General features: G+C 31.8%; 1 protein-coding gene across 2 annotated transcripts in view; it reads left to right on the top strand.

Annotated features, from left to right (window-relative positions):
• The window catches only part of LOC107732297 (mitochondrial glutamate carrier 1-like), a 34680-nt gene that overhangs the window by 4429 nt on the left and 25205 nt on the right, over positions 1-5046 (top strand). The gene's annotated exons all lie outside the window — the stretch shown is intronic.

Below are 5046 nucleotides of genomic sequence, written 5' to 3'. Positions count from 1 at the left end.
ATAACAAAGAGTGAAAAATTTAAGGGGGTCTGAATACTTTCCGTACCCACTGTGTATATATATATATATATATATATATATATATATAAATAATTGAAATATAAATATTTTATTATATTTATTTATTATTATATTTTATTGTATACATATAGTACGATTTTATTATTTTATAAAAATAAAATTGTACCATATAATGAAACTATAATATAAAATAAATATAATGAAATAGTAATAGTAATATATAATAGTAATAGTATTACCATTAACTTTTTTAAACTTATGAAACTGATGCATTTTAGTGAATTAATTCATTTCGACTGTTCAGTTCTATAAACCTGACTCGATTAACTGATCTTTCGATTCATCACTTTCTTGTCCTTGCAGAAACCATACATGGAATAAAATGTAATAAAATATATAAAATGCATAAAAATACATTACGATTTCCACAGAAATATGAAGCAGCACAACTGTTTTCAACATTGATAATAATATGAAATATTTCTTCAGCAGCTAAATAAGCATATTAGAAACAAACAGGATCAACAAAACTGTTAACAACATAATTAACGTAATATCCCAAATAATATTAATATTAACAATATAGTTTTAGTTCTAAACAATGTAACTTCTGAAAGTCAAATGATTTACAAATCAGTTTAAGCAAACCATTAAAAATTAGACATTAAAACCCCTCTAATAACTGACTATAGTCTTCAATATTTGTCTGCTCCCTGCATCTCAGTATCACTGTAATATTTACTCACTGGGATGCTGATATTTATTCATCTGGGTTTGTATGTTCTCTCAGTAGCATCTAAACACAGTGTATATTTGTGTGCATGTGTGGTGATTATAATCAGGAAGCACAGCTGGATTATTCTGGGTTTGAAGCACAATGTAAAACCTCCTGAGATTAGACTGAAACCATGACAACAGGCCTGAGGCAGAGAGGAGAGGACCGTACAGATGTGGGGAGCCGGTACAACATCTGTTATCAGAGTCAGATGAGCGACGGGTGCGGTTTGGTCAAAGGTGCACAGAGATTTCTATGATTCAGGAACGGACAACTGCAGCTTAAAAGAAGAATTCATTATTATTCAGCAAGGAGGCATTCAACTGATCATGTATCATCATTTCCACAAAAATATGAGTCTGTACAACTCAACAGCAACAAGAAATGTTTGAGTATATTACAATGATTTCTGAAGGATCATGTGACACTGAAGACTGCAGTAATGATGCTGAAAATTCAGCTTTGAAATCACAGGAAAAAATTACATTTTAAAACATTCAAATAAAAACAGTTATTTTAAATTGTAATAATATTTCACATTATTACTGTTTTTACTGTATTTTTGATCAAATAAATGCAGCTTTGGTGAGCAGCAGGCTTCTTTTAAAAACATCAAAAATTCTTACCAACCCGAAACTTTTGAACAGTAGTGTATGTATTTTCAAAATCAAATAGTGTATTTTTTTGTGTACTTTTTCCCTTTTTTGGAGCTTGATACTATAAATCAGTATCATTTTTATTCTATGGACAAGAAATGTTATTCTAAACTCCTATTGAACGACATGAGGGATGACTATCCATTTTAGGCTGTTTTTTAGTACTTGTTGCTCTACAAGCTCTAACCATCTTAACCGAGATGATCTACCAGCTTGAAACCAGGTTCGCTCATTGGCAGAGCAGCTGATGATCTTAAATGTCGGACTAGAAACATTTTCCAGCAGGGTTTTCCAGAGAGAAGCGGTGGCGTGTGCAGAATGACTGATTGTGATGTTCTTTGCTTCAGCAGCTGCTTGTGATCTCAGGTCAGCTTCACCTACTTTCTTCTCCTCCTCCTCCTCTCCCTCCATCTTTCCCTCCCTCCGTCTTCTCTCTCCTCCCACCCAGCTGTCTCTCATTACAGCTCCCTCTTCTCTCTCTCTTTACACTCTTACATCCTCGTTGATTCTCTGCATCCCTCCATTTGGCAGAAACGCAATATGTTGCTCACTTACAGAAAAGTACATTGTAAAATAACAATTTTTGTTTGTTTTTGGAAATGGTCCTATGGTAATACCATAGTTTAGTTTTTTGGTGTTTTGGGGTTGGTAAGAATTACTTTTTAAAGGGGTGGTTGACTGTTTTTTTTTTTCTAGGCTTGATTGTGTTTAGGGGGGCAGTCTAACATGTGTTAATGCTTCGTTTTAAAAAAAACACTCTGTCCCTTCTCCTATAAACACGCTGATCATTTCCTGCTTTTATGATGCCCCTCCCTCAGAAATACGAGATGGGCTCAGATTGGTTAGCTGGCTCAGTGTGTTGTGATTCGCTAAACCGCTAGTGCGCGTCTAAACGTGCACGTCTCAGCGGCATGTGCTCCAGTTGTACAATGATGTCGTTAATATTGCTTATCAATTTGAGTCTGCTTGAGACCCAGAGAATATTAGTGAAGAGCAGGGCCGCATTAATACTGCACTGGGCCCCGGGGCTATGACTTACTGCAGGGCCCCCCATCACAATAATGATATATCCAGTTTATTATTTTTAGTTTGAGTAATTTTGTTACTTAAGCTTAAACTTCTTTATTTCGGTTAGTTGCCAAGGCAACATTTCACATTTTTAAAGTTTTTTTTAAGTTATTTTTTTATTTCAATTACCAATTATTTCAATTTTATTTCAATTTTGTTAATATATTGAATTAGCTTAATTTTTCATTTGAATTTTAGCTTAAGTTTTAGTAATTTTGTAATTGACATTTTTATTAGGTTTTTATTATTTCTATCTAGCTTATAATTATTTACTTCAGTTAGTTGCCACGTTTTGTAAAAGTTTTTTTTAATCTTATATTCAAATTTAATTTTATTTCTACTTCATTTCAATTACTGATTTTTACAAGTTTTAGCTTCAGTTGTAGTTTTACTTATCAATAAATAGAATTGTCAATAAATAGAATTTTTAATATATTTTAATATTTTTGCATTTTTATTATTTTTTATATTTCTGTTTAGCTTTAATTTATTTCAAGTTATTATTTTTAGTTTTAGTAATTTTAGTACTTCAGCTTAAACATTTTTATTTCAGTTTTCAATTTATTTCAAATTTTTACGTTTAAAGCTTTAAAGTTTTTTAATCTAATATTTATATTGTATGTTATTTCAATTACTGATTTTTAAATATAGTATTCTATTATTTATTAGTATTTTGAATGAGCTCCTAAAATGAATTTTCATTTTAGTTTTACCTTACATTTTAGTAATTTTGTTGCATACTTTTTCATTTTATGTTGTTTTTTTAAATATTTTTATTATTTATTATTTAACTTTATTTTATTCCAGTTTATTATTTTTAGTTTGAGTAATTTTGATACTTAAGCTTAAACTTCTTTATTTCAGTTAGTTGCCAAGGCAACATTTCACATTTTTAAAGTTTTTTTTAAGTTATTTTTTTATTTCAATTACCAATTATTTCAATTTTATTTCAATTTTGTTAATATATTGAATTAGCTTAATTTTTCATTTGAATTTTAGCTTAAGTTTTAGTAATTTTGTAATTGACATTTTTATTATGTTTTTATTATTTCTATCTAGCTTATAATTATTTACTTCAGTTAGTTGCCACGTTTTGTAAAAGTTTTTTTTAATCTTATATTCAAATTTAATTTTATTTCTACTTCATTTCAATTACTGATTTTTACAAGTTTTAGCTTCAGTTGTAGTTTTACTTATCAATAAATAGAATTGAAATGTGGATCGCTGCTCAGATCATTTCCTCAGTGAATTTGATGAGAAACGTCTGAGGTCATACTGAGATCTTTGACTTTTGATTGAGACTTTGGCAAATCTGGGCACAATTCGAGACACTGGGATCTCTTCTGAAACTCTACAGGAGACACGTGTGAGATTATAGAGTCTTTTTCTCCGGAGAAACATCTGAGAAGCAGGAGATCTCAGCAGAAGTCTCCAGAAGTGTTTTTGTAAGATTTCTTCTTTTATCATTGTTGCTTGACCTTCATGAGTTACATATCTGTGTTATAGCACCGCTCACTGATAGTAGGAACACTGTGCCAGTCAAAACAGACCTGATATTCTCTCGGATGAAGAGAAAGATGCTGAGAGTAGGATGGAAAAACAATAGTCCTGCTGAGGTTTCGGGCTGCTCCAGACTGCTTTGTGTTGGTTATTTCTGATCTTACAAGCTATAGGCTATCTCACGAGTGTGAAGAAAAGAGGAAACCAGACAGTGAAAATGCAGAATTGAAGGTAGCAGAGTCCAGTCCAGTCAGCAGAAATCAGGAAACGGCTGAGTAGAGAGCAGGAGGAAGAGAGGGAGGGGACAGAGCGAGAGAGACGTGCTGATTGGCTGAATGGAGGGGAGGAACGAGGGAGAAAGACTGACTGTCTTCAGGTCATTTAAATTCCACATATGATTAGCAGGAAACACACAGAAACAGCTCCTGACCTTCTGCCAGCTTATCATGAAGATTTCATGACCATCAGAGCTGCTGACAAACACTTGTGCTGTACACTCTCAGTCGTGAATATGGAGAACTGGTTTGGGTTGGAGATCATGGCATAATTTTTGTAGCTTTAATTCTACACATTAGGGAAAGTTTCAACAACACTTCAGTGACCGCAATAGTTTGATGATAACTTTAAAGTGAGTGCAGCCACCAAAGAGATTGTAAAAGTGCTTTCCATCAGGACCAGTGTCAACAAAACATACACAATGTCATTATTTATCACTTTAATGTACATTTGCATGAAATTCTCTCTATATAACTTACACTTATTTCTGTTAGTTGTCAAAGCATTTCTAATTTTTTTTATTTTAGGGTTTTTCATTTAATATAATATTTATGTTTAATATTATTACATTTACATTTAGTCATTTAGCAGACGCTTTTATCTAAGCGACTTACAAATGAGGACAATAGAAGCAATCAAAACTAACAAAAGAGCAACAATATGTAAGTGCAAATGACAAGTCTCGGTTAGCCTATACGCAGTACACGTAGCAAGGTATTTTATATATATATATATACAGTATATATATAT

Source organism: Sinocyclocheilus rhinocerous, unplaced genomic scaffold, assembly GCF_001515625.1.
Source record: "Sinocyclocheilus rhinocerous isolate Xijiao unplaced genomic scaffold, SAMN03320098_v1.1 scaffold38, whole genome shotgun sequence".
In the NCBI taxonomy this organism is placed as follows: Eukaryota; Metazoa; Chordata; class Actinopteri; order Cypriniformes; family Cyprinidae; genus Sinocyclocheilus; species Sinocyclocheilus rhinocerous.
Note: the sequence above shows the minus strand (reverse complement) of the source record. Positions and strands in the feature narration are given on the sequence as shown.